The sequence below is a fragment of the Suncus etruscus genome, chromosome 2, assembly GCF_024139225.1.
Source record: "Suncus etruscus isolate mSunEtr1 chromosome 2, mSunEtr1.pri.cur, whole genome shotgun sequence".
In the NCBI taxonomy this organism is placed as follows: Eukaryota; Metazoa; Chordata; class Mammalia; order Eulipotyphla; family Soricidae; genus Suncus; species Suncus etruscus.
In genome coordinates, this window is record NC_064849.1 from 148,133,886 (window position 1) to 148,149,111 (window position 15,226).

The window sequence follows — 15,226 nt, forward strand, 5'->3', positions numbered from 1 at the left end:
ATCAATACAGAGAAACTCCCAGAGCTAAAGATGGCATGCAACCAAATCCTGTATCCCCAAAGAGTACCAACTAAAAGAGACCTGAAAAATAGCACCCCAAAATATATTCTAATCACAATGATAAATTCTACAGATAGGAATAGAATACTAAAAGCAGAAAGATCAAAAAGGAAAATTGAATTCAAAGGAACATTCTTAAGATTTACAGCAGACCTGTCATAAGAAATCCTCAGGCCAGGAGGCAGTGGTGGGATATTGTAACAAAACTTAACAAAATGAATGCTTCGCCTAGAATACTGCCCCCAGCCAGGTTCACTTTCAGGTTTGAGGAATTATACATAACTTTATGCATAAACAGTACCTCATAAATTTTGGACTCAAAACCAACCTTACAAGAAAAACTGAATGGTCTAATTTAAGTCAAGACATACCAACAGACACAACAAACTTCTACACAATGATGACACTAAATCCATGACAATTCTCTTTCAATGTCAATGGACTAAATGCACTGTTAAGAGACATGGAGTGGAAAAATGGATCAAAAATCTGTAGCCAATATTCTGTTGCCTACAAGAAACACATTTAAAGAGTCAGAACAAACATAGACTCAAAATCAAACTAAATGCATTTCCTCTAAAATCTGATACAAGACAAGGCTGCCTTCTCTCACCACTCTTATTCAACATAGTGCTGGAATTTCTTGCCAGAGCAATTAGGCTAAAATAGATATCAAGTGCATCCATTTAAGAAATGAAGAAGTCATGCTCTCACTGTTTGCAGACAACATAATAATATATTTAAAAAATCTTAAAGACTTCACCAAAAGCTTATAGAAACAATAGATTCGTATAGCAAAGAGGCAGGCTGCAAAATTAACACACAAAAACCAATGCCTTCTTATACACCAATAATGGTAGAGAAGAAATTGACATTAAAAAAGCAAACCCATTCACATTAGTGTCACAGAAATTCAAGTATCTTGGAGTCAACTTAACTAAAAATGTGAAGGACCTATACAAAAAAACTACAAAACCCTGCTTCAAGAAATAAAAGAGGACACAAGGAAATGAAGACAGAAACACTGCTCATGGATTGGCAGGATTAACATAATTAAAATCGCAATACCCCCAAAGCATTGTACAGATTTAATGCAATTCCTCTAAGCATACTCATGACATTCTTCAAAGAAGTGGATCAAACATTTCTTAAATTCATTTGAAACAATAGACACCCACAAATAGCTAGAGCAACCCTTGAAAAGGAGTATGGGAGGCATCACTTCCCCAAATTAAAATTCTATTACAAAACTATAGACATTAAAACTGCTTGGTACTGATCAGTGGAATAGACTTGAGAATTCAGAGAATGTGCCCCAGATACTCAATCAACTAGTCATCGATAAAGGGGCAAGAAACTCAAAATGAAGCCAGGAAAAGCCTCTTTAAACATGTGGTGTTGGAGCAATAAGCAGCCTCTTGCAAAAAAGCAAATTCAGACCACCGTCTAACACCATACACAAAGGTCAAATCCAAGTGGATTAAAGACCTGGATATCAGAACTGACACCATAAGGTATATTGAACAACATGTAGGTAAAACACTAAGAGACTAAAGGCATCTTCAAGGCAGAAACAGCATTCTCCATACAAGTGGAATCAAATTACAGATGGAACTATATTAAACTGAGAAGCTTCTGCACCTAGGATACAAAAGCCACTTAAGAATGGGAACAACTATTCACACAAAAACCAAGACAAGGGGTTAATATCAAAAATATAGAATATACTGACAGAACTCAACAAGAAAAAAATCTAACCCCATCAAAAATGGGGAGAAGTGTGTAGACAATTTCTCAAAGAAGAAATACAAATGGCCAAAAGGCCATGAAAAAATGTTCCATATCACTAATTTTTAGGGAAATGAAAATCAAAACAACAATGAGGTACCATCTCACACCACAGATACTGGCACACATTACAAAGATCAAGAACAATAAGTGCTGGCAGAGATGTGAGGAGAAAGGAACTCTCATTTACAGTTGTGGGAATGGCTTCTAGTCCAGCCTTTATGGAAAACAATATGGAGATTTCTCAAAAAACTGGAAATCAACTTCTCATTTGATCCATCTATACTACTCCTAGGGATATACCCTAGGAACACAAAAATGCAATACAAAACATCCTTCCTGACACCTATATTAATTGCAACACTATTTACAATAGCCATACATTGGAAACAACCAAGATGCCCTTCACAGATGAATATAGTTAAAGAAACTGTGGTACATATACACAATGGTATATTATGCAGCTGTCAGGAGAGCTGAAGTCATGAAATTTTCCTATACATGGATGGATATTGAAACTACTAAGCTGAGTGAAATAAGTCAGAGGGAGAGCGAGAGAGAAGAGAGAGAGAGAGAGAGAGAGAGAGAGAGACAGAGAGAGACAGAGAGAGAGACAGAGAGAGAGACAGAGACAGAGACAGAATAGTTCACTTATCTATGGGTTTTAAGAAAAATCAAAGACATTATTGCAATAACGCCCAGAGATGAAGGCCAGAATAAACAGCTCACTATATGAAGCTCACCTCAAGAAGAGGTTATTGCAGTTTGAACACTAACAACTACCATGACAATGTTAATGAGTGAGAAAAAAATAATTGAGAGATGGAAATTAAAACAACAATGAGGTTTCATCCCACACCACATAGACATCTCAAAGAACATGAATAACTAGTTCTGGGAGAGATGTGGGGAGAAAATACTCCCCTTCACTGCTGGTGGGACTGATTACAGTCCAGTCTTTATGGAAATGAGTATAGTGTTCCTAAGAAAACTAGAAATGAACTTCCAGATGATCCAACAATAACAGTGCTTGGGATATTCTCTAGGAACCTAATAACACAATGCAAAAAAAAAAACTCTCTGCTTTCCTATATTCATTGCAGCACTATTCACAATTGCCAATGTCTGAAAACAATCTAAGTGCCTGAGAATAGATACGTGATTAAACAATGACACATCCACACAATGGAATACTGTACAGCTGTGAGCAAAATGAAGTCATGAAATATACATGGATGGTTATAGAATGTATTATGAGAAGTAAAATGAATTAAAGGAATAGACATAGAGTAATTGCATGCATATATACACACACATATATATAGTATGGTAATAATAATATCCAGATAAATTAGAAATGAGGACCAGGATGACGAGTCTTCCTGATAGAAAGGAGTGGTAGCAAGTGTGCCACAATTATCAGGAGAGTGCAGTTAGGGCAGAGAAAAAACCACTATAACAATAATAGTTGGAACTAATCACTGTGAACAAGAAGTGGGTGCTGAAAGGAGATAAAGTGATTGCATGATATCTCTTTAGTAATAATATTGCCAACTATTGTGTCTAAAAGAAAAACACAAAGAGAGAGAATTAGAGAGAGAAAGAGAGAGAAAGAAGAAACATTTCTTTCAGAGGAGCCCGAATGACAGCTCAGCAATAGGGTGTTTGCCTAGCAAGTGGCTTACCCAGGATGGACCTGATTTCAATCCCTGGTGTCCCATATGGCACCCCCGAGCCAGGAGCTATTTCTGAGCTCATAGCCAGGAGTAACCCCTGAAAGCCAATGGGTGTGGCCCCAAAACAAAAACAAAAGCAAAAGCATTTCTTCCCAGAGGCAGGCAGGAAAGAGGGTGGGGTGGGGGAAGGGCATGAGGAAAACTGGGGACATAGTGGAGGGAGATGTGCACTGCTGAAGATCGGTATACAATATATGACTAAAATTCAATCATGCATAACTTTGTAACTGTTTAAAAAACTGTATTATGAACAACCTTGTAACCATGGTGTTTAAATAAAGCAATTTATTTTTAAAAAGATAATTTCGTAAGTGAGGGATAGTAATGCGAGTTTTGGCAGGGCACACCAATACTATGGTGGTCACAAAGAGCTCTGTGAGTAAAAGTGTGTTTCTGGATTGTGCTATCAGATAAGTATATTATAAAATATGATGCCTAAAAATAAATTTAAATGGGGTTGAAATGTTTTTTAAAAATATAAAAGAGAATGTCTCAGAAAAGAATGACTACATGACATCATACACAAAATCAATTCAAGTGGACTAAAGACTTGTGAGAAAGAATTGAAATTATAATTGCAAATAAAACACCAAAATATGCTACCTAATGTCAAACATTGATATTTCTTAGAGACTAACTTACTTTGATTTTGAATGCATTAGTGTTCTTGAATGAATTACCATCTCTTTAGCTCCTGCACCATATCGTTTAATCACCTTTTATTTACTTTATCTCTGTTATTTCCCCTACTGTTTGGTAATCCTGTTATGCAATTAAAGATCAAAAATTGTTTTCATGAGTTAGCCTCATTCTATTCCCTGTATTTCTTCTCTAAAATACCACAGATGTGTGATATAACCAAATAAAGAAGCCATCAGATCTGAACACAATGAGATTTGTTCATCTATAGATAATAATGAAATTCTTGTTATTTGTAACAACTGGAGGGACATCAGTAAAATGAGCCAGATGGAAAAATAAAACCATATGGTTTCACTAATGGGGTAAATATAAAAAACTTATAAATGAATAAAATATAACAAAAATTAACTCTGGCTTGTAAAATCAATTAGAGTTACCAGAATGAAAGAGGAATGCTGGGCTTAAATCAGGTCAAAGGGGAAAATGTATTGTTAGGTGTAAAAATAAACTTATAATAATAAACAATATAGTATTTTTATAATGCACACATCAAAGTTATGTGGTAGTATATTGTATAACTTCAACAAAATTAAGTCATAGGTAATAGTTTTAGATTTTATCCTCTATATTGTTTTACTTTTCTGTTAAACAGTCATATAATCAAAACACTGTTTCTTTTTAGCTTGTCTACTTATTTTGTTTCAATTGTATAAACATTTTTATTTTTCTAATATTTTAATTGTATTTACTTCTTGCTTGTTTTCTGTCTTATTAATTGTTTAGCTAACTTTTCTTTAAACACTTTGTAAAATACTATTGTTTTAATTTTACCTTTTATTTTTTAATTATTTTATGAGTACAATCAAGTCATTTTTAAATTTCTCTGTTTAACTTGCCCTGCTTGCTATGTTTCAATTTCTATTTGTTGTCATATGTAAACATTTTCATTAATACCCATGTAATTTTACTGGGGACCTTTCTCCAACATCTTTTGAATTTCAACCTCTTTTTCCTATTTTAATGCTTGATTGACTATATTAAATAATTTTTTGTATTGAATAATTTATAGCATTTTATTTATCACTAGCATCCTAGTCATTGTTTTGAAGTTTATATTTAATTTTTAATTTTTTTTAATTTTTTAATTTTTAATTATGAGAACAAAGATGCAAAGAAAGAGGACAAGGTAAAGTTACAGTGGAAGGACAATCACCCATAACATAATTCTCAGAAGTCCCCTTGCTGATATCATAACTTTGAACCTTCAGCCAAAGAACATTAAGATAAATAAAACAGAATCTATGTACAATTACTTTGTCCCGCAAGTCCCCAGATTGTAACACATTATATTTCTTAACAGCACACAAGGCAATCTAAAGCCATAAAACGTATGTAACTCCTTAAACATTAGAGGCATAGTATTTTTTACATTTCCATATACATGCATATTAGCTTAAGTTAACCTCAAATTTTAAGTGTTTTTTTTTTTTTTAAGGATTAGAGTCAAAGGAGCACAGTAAAAACGGTGTTAGAGTGGCAATTGTTGTTTGCATAGGCCCACCAAAATATAAGAGGCATGGAAAGGAATAACCTTGGCCTAAATACAAAGAGAACCTACCCCTGAAGTTTCCTGGCATAAGACCAACCCTAGGCTCCAGGCAAGTTAGATCGTCCAATCCAAGACATTGTTCGTAGTGCCAACACACTTTTCACACAGTCTCTGTTGTCGGTATCATGTTTCTGTATTAAAGATCCTGGAATGTGCATATCCTACGTTGAAGTCAGGATGTGGGGTGTCCTCTCGGTTCACCTCACCATTAAAGGGCAATGCAGGAAGCCCTGTCCTGTAAGCAGGTCGTTGTTGTTAAGTCTTCTCAGTGTTAAGGGAAGTCTCTTTTGAGCAGGTCGATGTCTGAGCAGTGGTAGGGTCTTCCGTGGTAGAGGATTGCTTCCAGGTTTTGTTATAGACAAATCTGGATGTTTCATGGATGTCTTCCCTGGTTCAGGGGTGAATGGAAATTGTCCTTTCTTCTGAGGCCTGTACCAGGTCATCATGTCAATGTTCAGGGTGTAAGGTCCCTTTGCACTACAAGATTTGTGTATTTTAATCTCTATTAGATAGAATCTTATTTGTATGTATAGTATTTTCTCATTTTAATGTGCCTATGCAAAAAAGGAGCAATGCCACGTGGCGTTATTGGTACATATGGGGGACATAAGAACAAGTCCAATAATCCCCATGACATGGTTCAATCATAAGCATTAAACTGGGGGACTCTTTCACCAAAATTCCTTGTTGAACAGCTAATAAAGAGAAGATAAAAAGTGGTTTAGAATCATCACTGTATAAGAGAATATTTAGTAAGACTTATAGTTGTCAGGGAAAAACACAAAATATTCAAAAGACATACGTGTCCATTTTATGTCTTTTGAAACAGTTTGGGGTTGTTACACACAATGCACGGCTTTGGTCTGTGATTAGCATTGTGCAATACTGAAGTTAAAAAGAGTAATGTGGGTTAGTGATGTTTGGAGCGGGTGAGAGAGTTATGGAGTGAAAATGAGCTTTGAAGGGGTGTGGGACAGGGCAGAATACAAAATGAACATTCTGGATACGCAAAACATAACATAAAAATAAGGAATACTCTTAATACAAGAAGTGCGCGCGGGGGGCAAGCCCCCACGCGGTTTTCCATATGCAGAGAGGTCAGAAATAGCCAGTGACAAACAGAGCAACCGAGCAAATCTCAGCACAGCCCAAGTTAGGACCAACCATCCAGGCCACCCCAGAAGGCCTGGAGGCCCGGGGCAGAAGAGGGGAAGGCTGGGAGCCTATTAAGGCTCCCAGCGCACCCAAGTTAGGGAGGTCTTCCACATGGGGTCTCCCCCCAACCTCATGCAGGCTAGAGCTAGCCTCCAGCTCAAGAGAGGATAGAGAGAGAGCTGGAAGCCAGGATCTGACCGCCCTACACCCTGTGCCCTTCCCTCCCTAGAGCCGAGGGAAGGGCGGGGAAAGCTTGGGACCCCATCCAGGTGGGACCCGCAGACACCCACCTTGTCTGGCCGCCTGGGCTGCCACTCCAGAAGGCCTGGAGGCGGGGGGCAGAAAAGGGGAAGGCTGGGAGCCTTGATAGGGCTCCCTAAACCAAGTTAGGGAGAAGGCCTTCCACATGGGGTCTCCCCCAACCCCATGCCGGCTAGAGCTAGACTCCAGCTGTATATTTAATTTTAATTAAATATAACATATAATGTTATGGCACCAACCTCACCACCAATGTCAACTTCTCTGCATCCTATTCCCAAATTCCTTCCCATATTTTCCTCTCCAAGCCAGTCATATTGAAAGGCATATTTTAATATAGTTTTTTAAGTTTGGGTTTCATAATTTCAGTATTGTTGGTTCTGTGGCTTTGATATTCAGTTCTGTCCTTCATTACCACAGTCAATATACTTGAATCTCCTTGATCCTCCAACCCTCCTCATTATTTCTTAAATGTCTGTTCCCCTCCACTCTCTTTCTTTCTCCTTTTGAAGAGTTTAATTATTTCCCCCCTTTTATTTAAATGCTATGGTTACACAATTTTTCATAATTAACTTTCTGTCTTACAGTGGACTTTACCTTTTACCTATGAACATTTCCAACCACAAATGTCTTCATTTTCTCTGTCACTCTCCTCCTTCAATTATTTTTATCATTTTAGACCACTTTGATTCGAACTATTGTTATTAAAGGGATAACAGGAATATTACTTGATCTCCCTTCAACACCTAGAGTGTGTTAGAGATATTGTCCAAATGGATCAGTTCCAAATTATCATTATCACAATGATCCCTTCTGTACCCTAAATCCAGTGCTCCACTATTTAAGAAAAGCTTCCAACTAAGGATTAGTCCTCCTGACACTCATCTTTATTGTCTCTGGATATTACTTACCATACATTTTCCCCTTATATCCACAAATTAATAAGATTGTTTTAAGTTTATCCCTGTGCCTCTGACTCCTTTCACTCAGCATAATACTCTTCATATTTATCTATCGTTCCTAAAAGCTGCATACTATTCCACAGTGTAGTGTACCATTGTTTCTTTAACCACTCATCTGCTGTCTGGGCACTTGGGTTGTTTCAAAAGTCTGGCTATTGTAAATAGTGTGGCAATGAATATTGGAGTGCAGAGGGCTTTTTTGCATGCATTTTTGTGTTCTAATGTATATACCTAGGAGTGGTATTGTTAGGTCATTTGGGAGCTCAATTGTTTTTGAGGAATATCCATATTGTTTTCCAAATAGATTGAACCAGTGGACAATTTCATTTACAGAAAATGAGTCCTTTTCTCTCAGCATCCATGACAACACTGCTGCTCTTCTTCTTTGTGATGTGTGCCAGTCTCTGTGCTAAGAAATGATATCTCAGTGTTGTTTGGCTTTGCATCTTCCTGATGGTTAGTGATGTGAAGCATTTTGTCATGTGCCTTATGGCTACCCATATTTCTTCTTTGAGAAAATGTCTGTCAGTTTTTCTTTTCCATTATTGAATGGGATTAGATATTTTTTCTTGCCAAGTTCTAACAATGTCTTGTAAATCTTAGTTATCAACCCCTTAGATTTTAACCCCTATAGATTGGTATTGCTTGAATGGTTTCTCCCATTCTGTGGGTAGTGTTTCTATCGTAGTTGCCATTTCTTTGAAAATATAAACTTCTCAGTTTAAGGTAGTTCCACTTATTTATCTCTGCTCCCATTTGCTTGGGCAGTAGTGTTTCTTCCTTGAAGATGCCATTAGCTTCAGTGTCAGGGAATATTCTATTCTGCCTATATTTTTCTCAGTGTACCTTAATAGTTTCAGATATCAAAGTCTTTAGTCCATCTTGATTTGATTTTGGATATGGTATGAAATAGAAGTCTGAACTCACTTTTTTGTATGTAGCTGACCAGTTTTCCCAGCACCAATTGTCGAAGAGGCTTTCTTTGCTCCACTTTCTATTCCTTGCTCCTTTATAAATGATTGATTGGTTGTATACCTGTGGGTCCATCTCAGAATACTGAAATATATTCCCTTGATTTGAGGGTCTGTTTTTCTACCAATACCATGCTGTTATAATGACTACTGTGTTAAAGTACAGTTTGAACTTGGGGTAAATTATGCCTCCCCATCTTCTTTTTCCTAAGGAATGCTTTAAATATTCATGGATTTTTATTAGTCCATACAAATTTCAAAAATATTTAATCTATTTCTTTGAAAAATGTCATGGGTATTTTATAGCAGTTGGATTAAATGTATACAATGTTTTGGGAAGTATTGTCATCTTAATGATGTTATTTCTCCCAACCCATGAGCAGGGTATATGTTTCCACTGTCTTGTATTCTTTTATTACTTGAAGATGCTTTTTGTAATTTTCTTGGTATAGGTATTCAAGTCATTATTTAAGTTTAAGTTTAAAATTAAGTTTATTTAAGTTGAATCCAAGAAAATTGATATTTTGGGTACAATTGTGAATGGAATTTTTTTAAATATCTTTTGTTATTCTTAGTAACACATGGCCCAAGCACTGAACTGTTGAATATGCTGGTTGTCACACCAAAATTGTGTGTGACAATCCCTGAGTACTATTTGAGGGTCCCCATTCTAGAAAGGAAGTAAGAAAAAAGTAAGAAAGATAGAAAAGTACAGCAGGTAGATCTTGCATTACCCATAGCAACTTGTTTGATCTCCAATTCCTTATAGCTAGACAATTTAAAAGTTTCTTTAAATATATTTTACCAATAATACTGTATTTAATTAGATTTATTACCATTATTATTTCAAAGTATCTACAAATATTAAATTTTAGTTTATTTATCAGTTCTGCCTAAATTAAAATACTGTATCCGTTACTATATTAGTCCATGTAATATAAAACTATAAAATCTTTATTAACATGCTTAAATTTATTGGAAATTTTTATTAATCGTATTTTATTAAATATATGACTCAGAAAATGTGCACTTCCTGTTTAAATCTGAAATCTTGTCTTTAAGCCTATATCATAACTATCATTCTGGTTTTAACCTAATCATTGTCATTGTCCAACAAAAATTTTAGTGTCTATGGTGTATTGCATCCCTAGTTCTTCATATTCAGTTGTTTTCTTCTTTCCAGACTTGTTATTTATTCTTTTATTTATTCATTTATTCACACTTGGTGGTACGTTGCACTATAGATTAACACTACCAACATAACCCAGGAACACAAGAAGACCTGCTAGAATTACAATGAATGAACTGGAGAATATGTTATGTTATGTTATAAAAGAAATCAAGCCACACACCCTGTGTAGGTGCACCATCAATTTAGTCATATCCTTGGTAATAATCTATCATCTTTCTCTCTATCTATCATCTATCTACCTATCATCTATCATTTTTCTTTTTCTTTCTTCTTTCTTCCTTTCTCTCTTTCTCTTTTTCTTTCTTTTTTCTTTCTTTTCTTTCTTTCTTTCTTCTTTCTTTTCTTTCTTTCTTTCTTTCTTTCTTCTTTCTTTCTTTTCTTTCTTTCTTTCTTTCTTTCTTTCTTTCTTTCTTTCTTTCTTTCTTTCTTTCTTTCTTTCTTTCTTTCTTTCTTTCTTTCTTTCTTTCTTTCTTTCTTTCTTTCTTTCTTTCTTTCTTTCTTTCTTTCTTTCTTTCTTTCTTTCTTTCTTTCTTTCTTTCTTTCTCCCTCCCTCCCTCCCTCCCTCCCTCCCTCCCTTCCTCCCTCCCTCCCTCCCTCCCTCCCTCCCTCCCTCCCTCCCTCCTCCTTCCTTCCTTCCTTCCTTCCTTCCTTCCTTCCTTCCTTCCTTCCTTCCTTCCTTCCTTCCTTCCTTCCTTCCTTCCTTCCTTCCTTCCTTCCTTCCTTTTTCTCTTTCTTCTTCCTCTCTCTCTCTTTTTTTTTTTTTTTTTTAGGCTACATTCAGGAGAGCTCAGAAGTTACTCCTGGCTCTGGGCTCGGAAGTTGCTCCTTCCAGGCTGAGGGGACCTTATAGGATGCAAGGAATTGAACCTGGGTCCATCCCGAGTCTGCAATGAGCAACACAAATGCTCTGTGGTTATGCTAACACTCTGGCCCCATCCTGGGCTCTTTCTATACTACTTATAAATCAAATGTAACTGATGATTTATATTCTGCTTATTTAATATATTATTTTATCTCCCTATTTTCCTTGTAGTGAACTACTACTAAAATTTTATTTCTCAGGAAGAAGTAGTACAGGATATTCACTTTGCTTGTAGTTGGCCCAACTTGTTTCCTAACAATGTATATTGTTTACTAAGTATCATCAGAAGAGATCATTTAGCATAGAGCCGAAAGCATTCACTGAGCACTGTTGGGAATAAACTTAAAAACTAAAAATCAACTAAAATAAAATAAATTTCATTTGTTTTCAAATTTCAAGGTCTTTTTTGTTTTATAAATATTTATTTATAAAATATAACAACATTTAAAAAATTAGATATGCTATTTATGACTGTTGTTCTAGTTTGTTTCAATGTCCCTTTTATTTCCTGCTTGTAACTTTTATATTTAACTTTCAAATTAGAAATATTTCTCAAATATTTTGGTGATGTTTTAACTTTTCAGATCATAATAACTGTGTTATTATGAAATTTTTAAGTAAATTCTCTACATAATCACAACTAACTGATTATTCTGGCCTTTACTAAAGATATTTTGAAAGACTCTACTCAATAAAAGAACCTTTCAACATATTTTTATTTTCAATTTTTTTTCCTGGTCCATTAATAGAATTGGAGTGGATAACAGAGTTTGCTAACATAAACTTGGACTTCTGAACCATAGTGATGAGATCAATGAGAATGGGGCTTGACTTTTTAAGTGCAAGAGAATTCCTTTGCCATTCCTGGCATCTCCAGGTCTTCATCTCTGATTAGCCTGTCTGTCTAAACATACAATTCTCTAGTCTTTTGAAAGAAATGATAGCTTTAAAAAGTAACTAGTTTTTCAAAGTCTGAGTTTCTCTCAGTATTGGAATCTGTTCATTTCTTCTAGGTACTCTTTCTCAGATGTAGCTTTTTCCACTTGGCTAAGTGAACCATCTGCTTTCCATCTGCCAAATTTGGTTAACATCCTTTATCTTGTGTCACTTCCTACACTATTTTCTTAGTCTTCTAGGTTAATATTATTTAATTTCTTTATCATAAATTAAAATGCCTCTATGTTTGGTTCTTAATTGATCTTTTTCTGAATGAGTTGTATTTATTTCTTCAGGTAATATCTCTAGTAAAGGAAGTAAACAATTATTGAGAATATTCTAGGAAATATAGTAATTAAATTATTTAGTACTTATCACAGCCCATACAATATGATTATCATCATTTAATGGTGCCTTTAATATTCTGGATTACAGAGAAAAAAAGAATTTGTATAACTGGACTTGTTTAAATAGGAAATAAATAGCAAGTAATAATCTATAAGTTTTACTAGTCATCTGATTATATTTTTGACTCTTTTGCCCATAACTATTCAAATGTGTAATAAATAAACAAACAATAACAGATAATATTTATTTGTTAGTTAAGATTGATAGTCTGGAATTGGAAAGATAGCATGGAGGTAGGGTGTTTGTCTTGCACGCAGAGGATGGTGTTTAGAATCCTGGCATCCCATATGGTTCCCTGTGCTTGCCAGCAGTGATTTCTTAGCGTAGAGCCAGAAGTAAGTAACCCCTGATAGCTGCCAAGTGTGACCCAGAAACCAAGAAAATAAAAATAAAAAATTGAAAGTCTATATAATTTTAAAATATTTTATAAAGTAAGTTTTGGGTATTTGTTTTTTTTTGGGGGGGGGGGTTTGGGGGGGGTCACACCCGGCAGTGCTCAGGGGTTACTCCTGGCTCCATGCTCAGAAATTGCTCCTGGCAGGCACGGGGGACCATATGGGACGCCGGGATTCGAACCGATGACCTTCTGCATGAAAGGCAAATGCCTTACCTCCATGCTATCTCTCCGGCCCCAGTTTTGGGTATTTGTTAATGAAAACATTGTTCTGAAGACCTATAGTAAGCCATAGTGTTATTGAAAATTTAAGATATTTACCAATATAGATTTTTTATGACAAACATATACTGATTTTAAAATATAAGAGGGGCATAATAGGTCAAAGAGAAGAACATATATATTAAAATTGGAAGTATAAAATCAATAACATTTAGTAACTTTACATAATATTATGATAACTAAATGAAGCTATATCTGGGTCCATATGTGCATTGAATAAAAATAATAAATGAATGAAACATCAGTGGAATAAAGAAAATGGAGGCAATGAGAAGGGAGTCTGTTAACAAAGATAATGACTACACAAGTATATCTATACATAAAATTGGTGGATATGAAACATAATAAATGAAATATAAATATCCACAGAAAGTATAATTCAATCTCTCTTGGAAGCATGCCATGAACCAATGTTGATTCAACTACACAAAATCAGTCTCTCAGACGAACAAAAATTTCTAGAAATGACTAAAATGGAATAAAAAGAAGAAATAAGATTTAGAAATAATGAATCTTATGAACTATCAAATTTGACTAGAAATAGAACCTTAAAAATGATGGGTATACAAGAAAATAAATAGAGGGAAACAAAGGATGTCTTCATAGAAATAATAGCTATGAATTTTCTAATTCTATAGCTATAGGTACCAAAAACGACTGTCAGAATACCCAGATTTCTTTTTGTTTTTATTTTTAGCAGGTTATTTTTTTGAAAAATTAGATAAAGAACCATAATTTACAAAGTTGTTGACAATTGAGTCTTACTCATACAATATTCCATCATCAATGTCAATGTCTCTCAATAGTGTTCTGTATTCCTCCTTCCCCTCTCTTTTCCACCTTCACAGCCAATACATACCTTGAATGGCATTTTTCAAAGTCTGGTGATTGTAGTTTTGATCTAATATCATAAGTGTTTAATAGTTTGTGCTTTGCATATACAAGTTTTGTTTAGCACTTGTGTACTAAAGACCCCTGACACAAGAACCCCCACATTTGTAAATAAAAAACGCCTATAGAAATCACAGATTTGTTGTTCTGGAGCAATTTGGATATTTCCTTTGTATGTGGCAGATCGTGGATTCAATCCTGGTATCCCATATGGTCCACTGAGCACTTCGTGAACTAATCCCTAAGCACTGCTGAATGTGGCCCCAAACCCAACAAAATGTACATTGTTGCTAATTTGATTTTGACTGCTGATATTTGTTTTGTTTAAAGTCTATATACCTCTTTGTTTAGAAATTGTTCTTGATAGTAACTATTAAATCTGAGTCCTATATTAAATCTGAGTCCTATATAAAAATATGTACTCTATTTGACTCTTTCCAGTCCTATTTTTTTAAATGAGCTTTAAATAATAAATAAATAAATAAATAAATAAAATGAGCTTTAAAATTTGACTTAATTTATCCCTAGTTCATTGCTTGAATATAGAAATCAAATAAGATTTTAAAATTTATCTGGTCACTCTAACATATTAATTTATAGTTTTACATTGTTTTTGTAAACTCTTTAGTGTTTTCTATTTATATTAGCATGTCATCTCTAAGTAGTGATAGATTTATGTCTTTTACAATTTGAGTTTCTTATGTCTTTTCTTTTCCTGACTGATATGGCTATGATTTCCAATAGCATATTGAATAGTAGTAAAAGTGAATATTCTACTACTGATTATATTTCGCTTTTCCAAAACTCAGATAAACAGGAATTGTTCCAAATAGTTTTTAAGAAACAACTATTACACTGATACTAAAACAAACATTAACATATAAATACTAGTATCAATTGTGAAAGTAAATATAGAATCTTCAACAAACAAATTCTAGGAATCAAGTTCAACAATGCAATAATAGGAGCATTCACTATAAAGTAGCAGGGTTTATTTTAAGAATGCACTAATGCATTAACATACACAAATCAATAGATGCAATAGTACAAAAACAAACAGAAAAATAAGAGCTATCTTTT

General features: G+C 34.6%; 1 protein-coding gene across 1 annotated transcript in view; it reads right to left on the reverse strand.

Annotated features, from left to right (window-relative positions):
- ARRDC3 (arrestin domain containing 3) overlaps window positions 1-15,226 on the reverse strand; it is a 689,774-nt gene that overhangs the window by 610,674 nt on the left and 63,874 nt on the right.